This window comes from Dromiciops gliroides, chromosome 4 (assembly GCF_019393635.1).
Source record: "Dromiciops gliroides isolate mDroGli1 chromosome 4, mDroGli1.pri, whole genome shotgun sequence".
Classification (NCBI taxonomy): Eukaryota; Metazoa; Chordata; class Mammalia; order Microbiotheria; family Microbiotheriidae; genus Dromiciops; species Dromiciops gliroides.
The window spans coordinates 398366049-398379272 of NC_057864.1; the positions used below are offsets into that span (position 1 = coordinate 398366049).

The 13224-nt window shown below is 35.5% G+C and overlaps 1 protein-coding gene across 1 annotated transcript in view; it reads left to right on the top strand.

Annotated features, from left to right (window-relative positions):
• The window catches only part of ARID1B (AT-rich interaction domain 1B), a 581815-nt gene that overhangs the window by 178478 nt on the left and 390113 nt on the right, over nt 1-13224 (top strand).

The following is a 13224-nucleotide window of genomic DNA, read 5'->3' on the forward strand; positions in this document are numbered from 1 at the left end:
AAAACTAACTATTAGATAATTAGTGCTCTCTGAAAATGGAATGAGCTGACTCTTGGCATAATGACTCTGATGCTCCTGGGCCAGAATGCTATTCATAAAGAAGCAGGATGTTGTCAAGGGGGTTTATCAAAACTTTGTTCTCACCAGGGATCCACGTATTTAACCAAATGACCAATAATAGTCCATAACATTAAAAAAAATGGCAAACTGGCCCTGGAGTCAGGAGTACCTGGGTTCAAATCTGGCCTCAGACACTTAATACTTACTAGCTGTGTGACCCTGGGCAAGTCACTTAATCCCAATTGCCTCACTAAAAAAAAAAAAAGTGGTGAATAACTCCTGCGCTAGGTTGCCTCTCAGGTTCTTTCATACTCAGAATCTCTGATCCTCTCTGATCATGACGTTTCAGATCCCTCGAAGCTCACTTCTAAGACCCTCTGTATCTCCATCTACTGTAACTAATAACATATCCAGAAATGATATATTACCTCTTGAGGTGGTAAATTCCCTCTCCCTGGAGCAGTGTTTGGATTCCCAGCTGTCAAGGATGTTTAGAGAGGATTCATACTTTGGTTAGCGGTTAACCTGGAGAACCTCCCGGGAACTTTCTCACTCTGAAATTCTGTAGTTCTTTGATAAGGCAGAGTTGTTGGCTTTATGTCTGTAAACCAGAGGTCAATATGCTATTATGCTTACTTAATTTTTATTTTGTAAAAGAGATCTTAAACTGGCAATTCCCCAAATCCTTGATGAATATATGCACACTGATGAATTGGCACCTGATAGGGAATACCAGTGATGCCTGGTGGGATAAATTGAAAGGATGTGGAAGGGGTTTTATGCTAATAAAGGGGGCATCTTCTCTGCATGCACAGCTGGTCCTGTTGTGGGTTGAGATCATCTTGAGGGCTTAATTAAAACTCAGGGCTTTGTGGGGCATAGAGATCGATAGTAGATTATAAATTAGAAATTATGTCTTACTCTTTTCTTGTGTCCACCATAACATCTCATTCAGTGTCCTACCTCCAATAGCAGTTAGTAAATAAAATTTTGTTGGATGGACTAATTGATCCTTTAGGAGAAAAAGATAGAACTTTGTCTCCTTTTGCTAAGGAATTGCTGTACTTAGATGTATGCTACTTCCACTCATTATGGCAAATACAGAAGACCTTTTCTTTATTGATTCTCATATTTAATGCTATATAGTTCAGAGAAAATAAAATTTCAGCAGAGGTCACATCTAAATTGTTTCCTTTCTTTCTTCCCCTTATGGCCTTGTGTGAAGTTTTGGAAGAGTGGCGAGTAAAGAGTTACTGGGATTACTATATAGATAGCAGGAGTGATGTCAGTAATTTCATGTTTTTTGGCATTTGAGTTCTGTGACATGTAAAAACCATTAAAGAAAATGCTTTTGCCCATGCTTATATTGGCGAATAGTTTTATTGATAATGAGATGTTGCCAGTTGGCACATGTAGTGTCTTTTTTTAACCTTTCAAGTTTCTTTCTTTCCTTTTTTTTTTTCTTTTTAAATGGCAAGCACTTCCACATCAACACATTGTTGCTTCTGGCAGTGTCTTTCATCACATGGTGGCATGTAAACAAACAACCACTTCAGTAGTATTTAAAGGATTTAGAGTCTAAAAGTAACCATATATTTTTTGTTTTTGATTTTTTTTTTTTAGTGAGGCAATTGGGGTTAAGTGACTTGCCCAGGGTCATACAGCTAGTAAGTGTTAAGTGTCCGAGGCCGGATTTGAACTCGGGTACTCCTGAATCCAGGGCCAGTGCTCTATCCACTGTGCCACCTAACTGCCCCATAACCATATATTTTTAATTTGTTAATTGCTCCTTTTGATTTCTTCATCAAATAATCTTTTTGCTCACTGGTATATTTTAGTAGATATGGGTCTGTGGTAATTCCTAGACATGTAGGAGGAGAACCAAGAGAAAAAAAGTAAAAAAAAAACCAAACCCATCTAGGAGAAAAGATCCAGGAAGGGATCAAGGTCTAAACTTCTGTGCTGCAGAGAGGTCAAGAAGGCAGGGGCCCTCGGGCAGCTAGATGGTGCAGTGGTAAAGCACTGGTCCTGGTACCTGAGTTCAAATCCGGCTTCAGGCACTTGACACTTACTAGCTGTGTGACCCTGGGCAAGTCACTTAACCCTCATTGCCCTGTCAAAAAAAAAAAAAAAAGAAGGCAGGGGCCAGTAGATAAAAGAGATTGAAGAAGGGGGGGGGGAAGGGAGGGAAGGGGATGAAATTTGGGGAAATTTGCTAGAGATAATAGACTAGATTGGAACCAAGAAAGATTTTCAAAGAGAACTAAAATGACATCACTGTGTCTGGGACAAGATAGAGTGCCTTGACTGTGGTTGATCAGAACAATATGAGCTCAGAAGGCTATACTGCAGATCAGGCACAAATAGTCCATGTGAACATTTGGATAATAAATCTATGGGTTGAAGAAATTGATAATGCTGGAAGCAGGCCACCTTGTTATTGTTAGTTGTGTTTGACTCTTTTGTGGGTGTGTCTGGCTCTTTGGGGGTTTTCTTTTCTTTTTTTTTTTAATTTTTTCCAATTACATAAAACGATTTTTTTTTAGTTCCAATTTTTCTCGCACCCTCCCTTCCCTCCCCCCTCCTGAGGCCAGAAAGCAGTCTGATATAGGTTATACATTACAATCATGTTATTTTCACATTAGTCATGCTGTAAGAGAAGGATCAAAACAAAATGAAAAATAAATGCAAGAAAGAATAAACAAGAACAACAACCAAAAAAGAACAACAAAATCTGTATTCAGATTCCACAGTTCTTTTTCTGGATGTAGAAGGCATTTCCCACCATAAGTCTTTTGGCATTGTCTTGTATTGCTGAGAAGACTTAAATCTATCACAGTTGATCATCCCACAGTATTGCTTGTACTGTGTACAACGTTCTCTTAGTTCTGCTCCCTTCACTCATCATAGGTCTACTTAAATCTTTCCAGGTTTTTCATCATTTCTTACAGCACAACACAATCCATTACATTCATATATCACAACTTGTTGAGCCATTCCGCAATTGATGGGCATCCCATGAATTTCCAATTTTTTGCTACCACAAAAAGAGCAGCCATGAATTTTTGTACATGTGGGTCCTTTTTACTTTTTTATGATCTCTTTGGGATATAGACCTAATAGTGGTATTGCTGTGTCAAAGGGTATGCACAGTTTTAATGCCTTTTGGGCAAGGTTCCAAATTGCTCTCCAGAATGATTGGATAAGTTCACAGATCCACCAACAGTGCATTAGTGTTCTAATTTTCCCACATCTTCTCCAACAATTATAATTTTCCTTTTTTGTCATATTAGCCAACTGGATAGGTGTGAGGTGGTACTTCAAATTTGTTATAATTTGCATTTGTCTAATCAGTAGTCATTGAGAACATTTTTTCATATGGCTGTAGATAGCTTTAATTTCATAATCTGAAAACTGCTTGTTCATATCCTTTGACCATTTCTCAATTGTATCTTATATGTTTGATTCAGTTCTCCATATCTTTTAGATATGAAGCCTTTATCAGAAACATTGTCCATAAAAAGTTTCTCAGCTTTCTTCTTTCCTTCTAATCTTACTTGCATTGGTTTTATTTGTGCAAAACCTTTTTAGTTTAATGTAGTCAAAGTAATCCACTCTGCATTTCATAATGTTCTCTGTCTCATCTTTGGTTATAAATTCTTCCCCATCCATAGATCTGACAAGTAAACTATTTCTTCCTTTTCTAATTTGCCTAGATCTTGTACCCATTTTGATTTGACTTTGATGTGTAGTATAAGATGTTGGTCTATGCCTAGTGTCTGCCATACTGTTTTCCAGTTTTCCTAGCAGTTTTTGTCAAAAAGTGAGTTATTATCTTGGAGGCTTGAGTCTTTGGGTTTATCAAACGGGAGACTGCTACTTTCATTTACTGTTGTGCTTTGTGTGCCTAACCTATTCCACTGATCTACTTCTCTATTTCTTAGCCAATACCAAATAGTTTTGATGATTGCTGCTTTATAATATACTTTAGATCTGGTACATGTAGGCCACCTTCCTTTGCAATTTTTTCCCCCATTAATTCCCTTGATATTCTTGACCTTTTGTTCTTCCATATTCTTTGGGATTTTCTTGGCAAAGATCTTGGAGTGGCTTGCCATTTCCTTCTCCAGCTCTTTGACAGCTAAAGAAATTGACACAGACAGGGCTAAGTGACTTGTCCGTTGTCACACAGCTAGTAAGTGTCTCAGGTTGGATTTGAACTCAGGTCTTCCTGACTGCAGGCCCTATAGTCTTTTCACTGTGTCACCTAGTTGTCCAAGGAGGTAATAGGAGGGAAAATAAATGGATGATAATGATAATGAATAACAGCTCACATTTTTATATATTAATTTTAAGTTATAGAAATCCTACCCCCCCCCCTTACCCCAGTAGTGTAAGATAAAGGTACTATACATAGTATTATCCCTCTTTTAAAGATTTGGAACCTGAGAGTCCAAGAGGTTACTTGACTTACTTAGGGTCAGAGTTTTTGATTGATAGGAATTGAAAGGCTTTGCTCTTGGGACTCAATTAATTGTTGTTTTCACCAAGCCATTCTGCTTCTTTTATAAGAATAATCTGCTCAAACCAATAGTGTTTAAATCAGGTGTGAATTGAAGGTGTTAAGAAAAAGGAAGAGTTACTTATTTTTGTGGAAGTGCCTTAAATTATTTTTATTTCCTTTCATCTGTCCAACTCCATACTTTATTTCACTGATTCTCTCTTTTTTGTACATTCTTTCCAACTCTGTTTTTCTTTTCACTTAATCCATTTATTAAAAAATTGGATAGGGGCAGTAATGAGAAAGATGTATTTATCAATAGGTCAGGAAGTTTACACTAGAAGAGGTATCTCTGATACAGACTTAAATTTGTCTCATTATGTAACTCAGGGAATGTGTGTGGCCTTTAATGCTCATATTATAATCCTTGTTTTATAGATGAGATGGCTGAGACTCCAAGATCATAGGTGACCTCCACAAGCAATCCTTAGGCATAATGAATAAATAGATGATTTGGCACCTAAAACCAAGTCTTCCGAATTCTAATTCGGTCCACTAAGAATCACCCCTCTGTTAAAATTAAGCTGAAAATAACTCAATCCATTGGAAGTTAGAAGGTGGTTCAAGATCTTATGGTGCCTTAGGCTCGTCCTTACAAACATCACTTTATTGTAGGTAAACGATTATGTCTTGTCCTGAGTATTTGTATTATTGTGTGAATGGTCTATGATTAGTTTTTTATTCCTAAAAGTCAAGGGAAAACCTGCCTACAATATAATATGCCTATTAAGTAGGGTCTCAATAAAGTTTGGCAATGTGTTGGGCTTATCTAAGTCATAGAAAACAGTTTTCTGTATGCCTCTTTATATACAGCATTGTCTGTGGCCTTTCTTCCTGGTTTGGGGATTAGTCACCTTATTTCTAAGAGAGATGTTCACAACTTGCTAAGCAGTTATACAGAGTTTAGTTTGGGGGTATTTTTGTATTGACTGTTGAAGCTACTTGTTTCTTTGACAGCTTAATTCTACTGAGGACATCTGTACTGCTCTATCATGCTGTAATATGCAAATGATAGATAATATTTTGAATGGGCATTGCGTATATTTTAGCCATCAGACTTGGTAATTAGCTGACAATTTAAGTATCGTTTTCTTTAACACAAAATGCTGCATTTTTATGTTGACAGAATATCTTTATTGCTTTATTTTTTGAATTATATGTGTTTCTTTTTAATATTTTAAGCCAACTGTTTAACTTTAAATAATGCCCCCATATTTAGAAGCGTCACAGCTAATGTATTGATAGATGATTTTAAACATGTTATAATTTCATTAAAGCACAATAGAGAGTTTCATTTTTCAAGTTCTACTTTTAATGACTATAATGATTACAACAAAATACCTTGAGTATATGTGTGTGTTTCTTTAATGTACTGCTTAACATTTTGCTCAAAGTGAAATATGTAGGAACAATTAAATCCTTCATTGAATAAGTATTTATTGTTTGCTCATTTTAGGAAAAAAATACTTCCTCTAGCAATATATTTGCAGTTTGATTCACTATTTTACGGTGCTTTGATCTTCTTGGATTGAATTTTTTTTTTTTTTTTGCTAAATCCATATTATTACCATGTAAATTATCAAGTGGCATAGAAATGAAAGTATTATTTTTATTGGGACTTATTGTTAACATGTTAACATGAAATTTCTCATCTTTCTATGGAGTTGAGATAAAAATGATTTTTGGACATGTCACTATTGTTCAATTATTCTTTTATTTTTAATTTTCTATGGATTGTTGCACAGGCAAATAAAATAACTGCCTGTTAGAGTTGAACACAAGAATTAGGGTATAAAGTCATCTTTTGGAGGCTTACTGAAAGGCTTATCCTGTAGGCTTACATCCTTGGTGTAATTCTACAAGCAGACAGGTCAGCAGGAATGATATGTTCTCACATGAATTTGATATCCTCTTTTAGGTTTCTGTATTTTGAAAGCTTTTCCTTCCATGTACTTTGGGAGGTTAGAAACGTTTGATGTGGAGGTATATTTAAAAAAAAGATTGTTCTTATGTTTTATGGATAAATGTTAAATCCAGATAATTGATGACAGCAACTTCGTTTTAAACTCCTCTTCTTGTGAAATTTATTAAGTTCTTAAGGATATTTTGAGGTTTATATTTGTGGTATGAGGATTTGCCTGTCTATGAAACATAGCGAGCTTTTGATGGGGTAATTCCAACTGCCACCTTGATAAGAATTCAAGAGGTGCTAAATGTATGTATCCTGTATCAGTGCATTTTTACCATTCCCTTGAATAATTGTCATCATTGATCATGGATTTTGGTTTCCTTAAGATTATATGTCTTCTGTAATTCTGGTGATCAGCTGTCCTGAATTGCCATCATAGATCTTTTTCCATAAAGAAAAATATATGACTCAACTGTTTGTTAAGCTTTCTTTGTTTACATATTATTCGCTGAGCTTGTATGGATATTGCCTTTCAAGTGCCTTTGATTCTAATATTTGATCCTAGCCATTCCGCGTGCTCTTTCTGGAGGGTTATCACTGAGACATATTTAACAAACCCAATGTTACATAGTTGCTATCAGCCTTGGTGAAGTAGAATGTTCTTGTTGCAAAGGTATTTCAGTGGATTTTTGAATTTCTTATGTACTTGGAGATTACATACATACATACATACATATATACATACACATACGTATGTACACACATAACTTTCTTTAAGTGCCTTTGGGTACTGAGCCCTGTAGTTTGTTAATATTTTATATTGTTTTGTTGGGATACTTTCCAAAGAACCATAAGTATTTATTGAATGAAACAACTTAAGACTGGTTTTGTGTAGGTGTTAATTGTTTTTCACATGTTCTTTCCATTAAGCTTTGATTTCAGGGTGCCAATAAGTCTTTTAACATATTCAACCATGGCTTACTCCTTGATAACTTTATGATCAGTTTATCTTGCCTGGAGGAATTCCAGTGTATTTATAAGTTACCCTTTGTCCATTCCATTGGTTCAACTTTCTTTTTGCATTCAGGTTTAAAATTTTAAGTCTTTGTCATTCCTTGGCCTATGTTAAGAAATTTGCATGTATCAAATACAAATTACTCTTTTAGGTTATTGGAGGAGGATTCCACAAGATGAAAAGGCAGTTTTTAGGTTGTAGCCATATAGCTTGATGTCATCTCACTATACATGAAGTGCTAAATATCTTATTATTAAGATATTTTGATTCAACTCCCTCTTTATCTTTAAAACTATATTTAATTCTGTTTTTGAAGAGAAAAGAATATATTTAAGGCAAGGCATACCCATGATGGGCTTTGGCTGCCTCAGTGAAAAATCCCATATTTTGCATTAGTTGTGACATTTTTGTTGGTGACATGTTTCAAATATAGAAAGATTTTCTATGTACTTCACAGTACTGGTGTCTAGTCTGTATATTTGGAGTACACGAGGAAGCCATGAGTACTGAATTGAATCCAAGTCTTTGGAGAGTCAGTAAAAAGAACATTAATGTTTCAGTGTTTTGTTTAGGTGGCTTGTCCAGAAATTACTGCATTAATAATAAGTTGCTCTTTATGCCTGTTAGATGTTTTGATATGCCCTTTTTGCTATTCATCTAATTTATTGGGGTTTTTTTGTTTGTTTTTGTAAGAGTGTGTGTGTATTTTTTTTTTTTCTTTCTGGAGGGGGTGCATTCAACCTGTGAATGAATTAGCCTATCAGAGAATTCACTGGTGTTTTTAACTTTTGGTAGATTAAATGATCGCTCTGAAAAACATCATATTTTATATTAGTTGTTCTTAAGCATCATTGTGTTTTGGCGTATTTTAAATGGAGAATATTTTTTTTCCATGTTGACACTAAACACTCTGATCTCATTACACTGGGTCTATTTGTTATATTTTAAAATATTATGAACAGACCAAATATATGGTTGTGGTGGTTGTTGCTATTATTACTGATTGTACTGATTGCTAATGTTATTTTAAAATAAAATGTTTGGGCAAGTGAATGTTGACATGATGGTTGTAGAAAATGCTCTGAACAGTAATTTCTAGTTTGATTGTTTTCTCATGAGAAATTTTTAAGGACTAAAATAGGCTGTGCTGATTTTACTTGAAATAAATATTAAGGTGATACCTTGAACTTTATGCTCCTGTAGAACTCAGCTAGTTTCTACATAAATCTGGGGGAAAAGAAAACAACATTGCTGCTTTGATTTGAATTTGTGTAGGTAGGGTTGATGATGGCTTTAAGCTTATCTGGTCTAAGCTTTTGCTGTAGATTAGAAATAATTTTTTTTTCCCTGAAAACCATTCCTTTCAAATTATAGAAACTGTTATATGGGGTTTTGATCCATCTGAAGGCTTTCTCAGAGGCTTTGTAATGGTGTCATACTTAGTCAATAAACATTTATTAAGCTCCCAGTACTTGCCAGGCACCGTACTAAGCTCTGGGCATACCAAATACAAATAAAAATAAAGTTCTTGTTCTCTAGGTGCTAGGACAGGAGACAGTAAAGGCCTTATTCAGTAGCTCAAAGAAATTTCAAAGCAATGCATAGAGTAGGAAACCATTTTCCCCACCATTTTCAAAAGCAGAGGCTTAATAAATACTTGTTCCTCCACATACCTCCCCCTTCTCTTCTTCTAACAAGACTTAGTTCAAAATTCGTGTTTGCCAGAAAGACCTTCCAGATAAAATTTACTAGCATGCCTACTGTTCCTTTAAAATCCTTCATGCTTTACTCAGCACTGTGTGATGTATGCTGATCAGTCGTTTCAGTTGTGTTTGATTCTTTGTGACCCCATTTGGTGTTATTTTGGCAAAGATAGTAGAGCAATTTGCCATTTCTTTCTCTAGCTCATTTTATAGATTAGGAAATTGAGGCAGACAAGGTTAAGTGTCTTACCCAGGGTTACACAGCTAGTAAGTGTTTGAGGCCAGATTTGAACTCAGGAAGTTAAGCCATCCTGACTCTAGGTCCACAGCACTTTTTCTACTGGGCCACCTAGCTGCCTGTATGATATAGTTAGAATTCTGTTTTAATGACTGCCACTATAATGGTTAGCTGGACACGACTTGTTGTTTTCCACCATCTGGTTGAAGCTAATGTTTTTCTTCCAGATCTAGTGAATTCTGTTACGTGAGAAATCTTGTATTAATGGCTTTGTATACAAATCACTTCCATCCCTGATTTTGTTATGGTTCTTAAGTATAACTCAGTTTGAATACCTCTGTTAAATATATTTAATAAGACATTTTCTAGAATGTATTGGTAATTTGAAAAGGGTATTATTATTATTTTAGAGTACTCTGGATCATAGAATTATCAAGAACCTATAAAGTATCATTAAATAGTTCATGGGAAAGGGATTTCAATATAGTAAAATTTAAAAACATGGCCAGATGTCCTACTTTTGAATAAGACAGACCTGGTCTGGATGTCTGGTATCACTGTACAAGTTTGCAATTAATTTCTTGAACTTTCATTCTTTCCATGATAAACTCAGGACTGCTTCTTTGGAGGGTGCCTTTCAATTGCCTGGTTTGTGTTCCAGGAAAGGAGTCTTAAGCCCCAAGCAATAGAAAAGCATCTCCAGGAAATTATCACCTTCATAATTTTAGAAACGTGTTAATTAAAAAAATAAACCCTAGTTTTATTGATTTTTTTTTTATATTACTATAATCTCCCCTTTTTTCCACCCTGTCTCCTACGACCCTTCCCCTTCCAGAAAGCTATCCCATATAACATAGTAATTTTTTTTTAGAACAAAAAAGAAAGAGGAAAAAAAGCATCACTGATTAGTACTTACCCAAAGCCTGAAAATGAGTGTGATATACACTTGTGGACCCACACTACTGTAAACAGGTGATGAAGAAATGTCTTCTGATATCTCTTCTGTTTTTTATAATTTTGCAACGTGCTTTTTTTGTGGGGGGTATATGATTTTTTAATTTACATTTTTGTAGTCGTATATATTATTTTCTTGGCTCTGTTTAATTTACTTTGCATCAGTTCATGTAGATCTTTTGTGCTTCTCTGTATTCATCACACTCATCATTTCTTAGTATATAGTTACATTCTATCACATTCATGTATCATAACTTGTTTAGTTATTCCTCTACCCAATGGTATTGACTTTGCTTCCAATTCTTTGCTGTCACAAAAAGTACTAATATAAATATTTTGATGTATATAGAGAGTTTCTTATTAGTGTCTTCTGAAACACATTAACTTTCATTAACTACTGCATCTTTGCTTTCAGATACACTGATATCAGAAGAAAGAAATTTAGGCTTAACTATGCTTGCTATCTTATTTGCCCATGTCTCAGAATAGGCATGGATTTCCCCAGAGGTAGCTAGGTAGCACAATGGATAGAGTGTTGGAATTAGAGTCTGGGAGAACTGAATTCAAGTCTGTCCTCAGACACTTGCTAGCTTTCTGACTCTGGACAGGCCAATACCTCTTTTTGCTTCTTTAAACTGTAAAGTAGGGGTCATAGCAACTACTCCACAGGGTTGTTGTATTAATTGAGGAAATATTTGTTTTAAAAAAAATTTTAGCTCAGTGTTGGCATATAGTAGACTATGTAAATGCTTTTTTCTATGATGATAAAACAACCCTCTCATTCAGTTTGAGAACATATAGGATATATCAAATAATGGGTTAATTCATTTAATAGCTATTTTTTGAGCATCTATTATGTGTAAGTCACAACATGTGCTAGGTGCTGTGGGGAGAAGCTTGCCTTCATGTCATTGCTGGTCTAATGAGGGAGCACATGATCTGCATATACATTTTGATTAGGGGTATTGTGAAAATGCAATAATAAAAGTATAGAGGGCTATCTTGGTTGCTATAGGGCCTAAAGTTTACAGGATTTCAGAAGGCTTACCAGAGCTGGCCCGGGAACTAAGATGAGAAGAATTGCTGAGAACTGGTCCAGGTGGGCCAGAGGGAGAGAGGTAGATCATTGTGAGGGAAAATTTGAGACTGGTAAACTGTGGGAGAACAGTACACAGGTCTACTACTACTACTACTAATAAGGATGTGTGTACTTGTATTCAAAATTTGGCAATACTCCTCTATCACAACAACCCTGTGAGGTAGATGCCATCTCTCTCCTTCCCTGTTTCTCTTTCTCTCTCTCTCTCTCTCTCTCTCTCTCTCTCTCTCTCTCTCTCTCTCTCTCTCTCTCTCTCTCTCTCTTCCCCCCCCCTCCCCCCTTCTCCGTGCTGCTTACCACTCACATCCCCACAGTCCTAGTATATCTTTGTCCTGGAATATTACAGTGGCTTTCTAATTGGATTCCTTGTTTCAAGTTTCTTTCCCTATTCCAATTTGTCCATTTTGGTTTTCCTAAAGTGTGCCTTATCCCAGGTTATGCTTCCTACCCAGTAAACTTCAGTGATACTGTGATCACCTGTAGGATCAGTCAATAAACAAATACTTTTTTTTTTTTTTTTTTAGTGAGGCAATTGAGGTTAAGTGACTTGCCCAGGGTCACACAGCTAGTAAGTGTTAAGTGTCTGAGGCCGGATTTGAACTCAGGTACTCCTGACTCCAGGGCCGGTGCTCTATCCACTGCGCCACCTAGCACAAATTATGAACCAAGCACATGGCTGAGTACTGAGAATATAATAAAAGTGAAAATACTTCTTATACTCAATGAGCTCACGTTTTAATGGGGAAGACAACAAACAAATACTGACATACAAAATACACACATTCACACACAGTGTTAGTAGAAGGAAATCTAAGAGTGGGGAAGGGGAACTAGTAAAATCCAGTGTTGCTAGAATTTGAAGGGCTTTAAATGACAGAGCATTATATTTGATCTCAGAGGTAATATGAGTTACTGGGGGTGATGTGGCCAGAATTTTGCTTTAGGAAAGATATTTTTAAAAGAATAATATTTTAATTTTTCTGATTGTATGTAAAGGCAATTTTCAGCATTCATTTTTTGAAAGATTTTTAGTTCCAAATTTTTCTCCTTTCCTCCTCTTCTCTATCTCTAAAATGGCAAGCAATCTAATATAGAGCTCATGTAAAACATTTCTACATCATGTTGTGAAAGAAGAAATTGAGCAAAAGAAAGAAACCATGAAAAACCCAAACAAACAAAAAAATGAAAATAGTAAGCTTCGATCTGCATTCAGACTCTATAGGTTTTTTGTCTGGATGTGGATATCATTTTCCATTAAGAGTCTTTTGGAATTTTCTTAGATCGCTGAATTGCTGAGAAGAGTTAAGTCAGTCTTAGTCAATTATCGTACAGTGTTGCTGTTATTGTGTACAATTTTCTGGTTCTGCTTACTTCCCTTAGCATCAGTTCATGTCAGTCTTTCCTCATAGGAAAAACACTTTTATTTTTTTTTTATTATAAAAGTATTTTATTTTCCAGTTACATGTAGAGATAGTTTTCAACATTTGTTTTTATAAGATTTCTAGTTTCAAATTTTTTCCCCTCCCTTCCCCGCTCCCCAAGACAGCAAGTAATCTGATATAGGTTATATATGTATAATAACATTAAACATATTTCTGCATTAGTTATGTTATAAGAGAAGAATCAGAGCAAAAAGGAAAAACCTCAAAAGAGAAAAACAATAGCACCAAAAACAAAAGAAATAG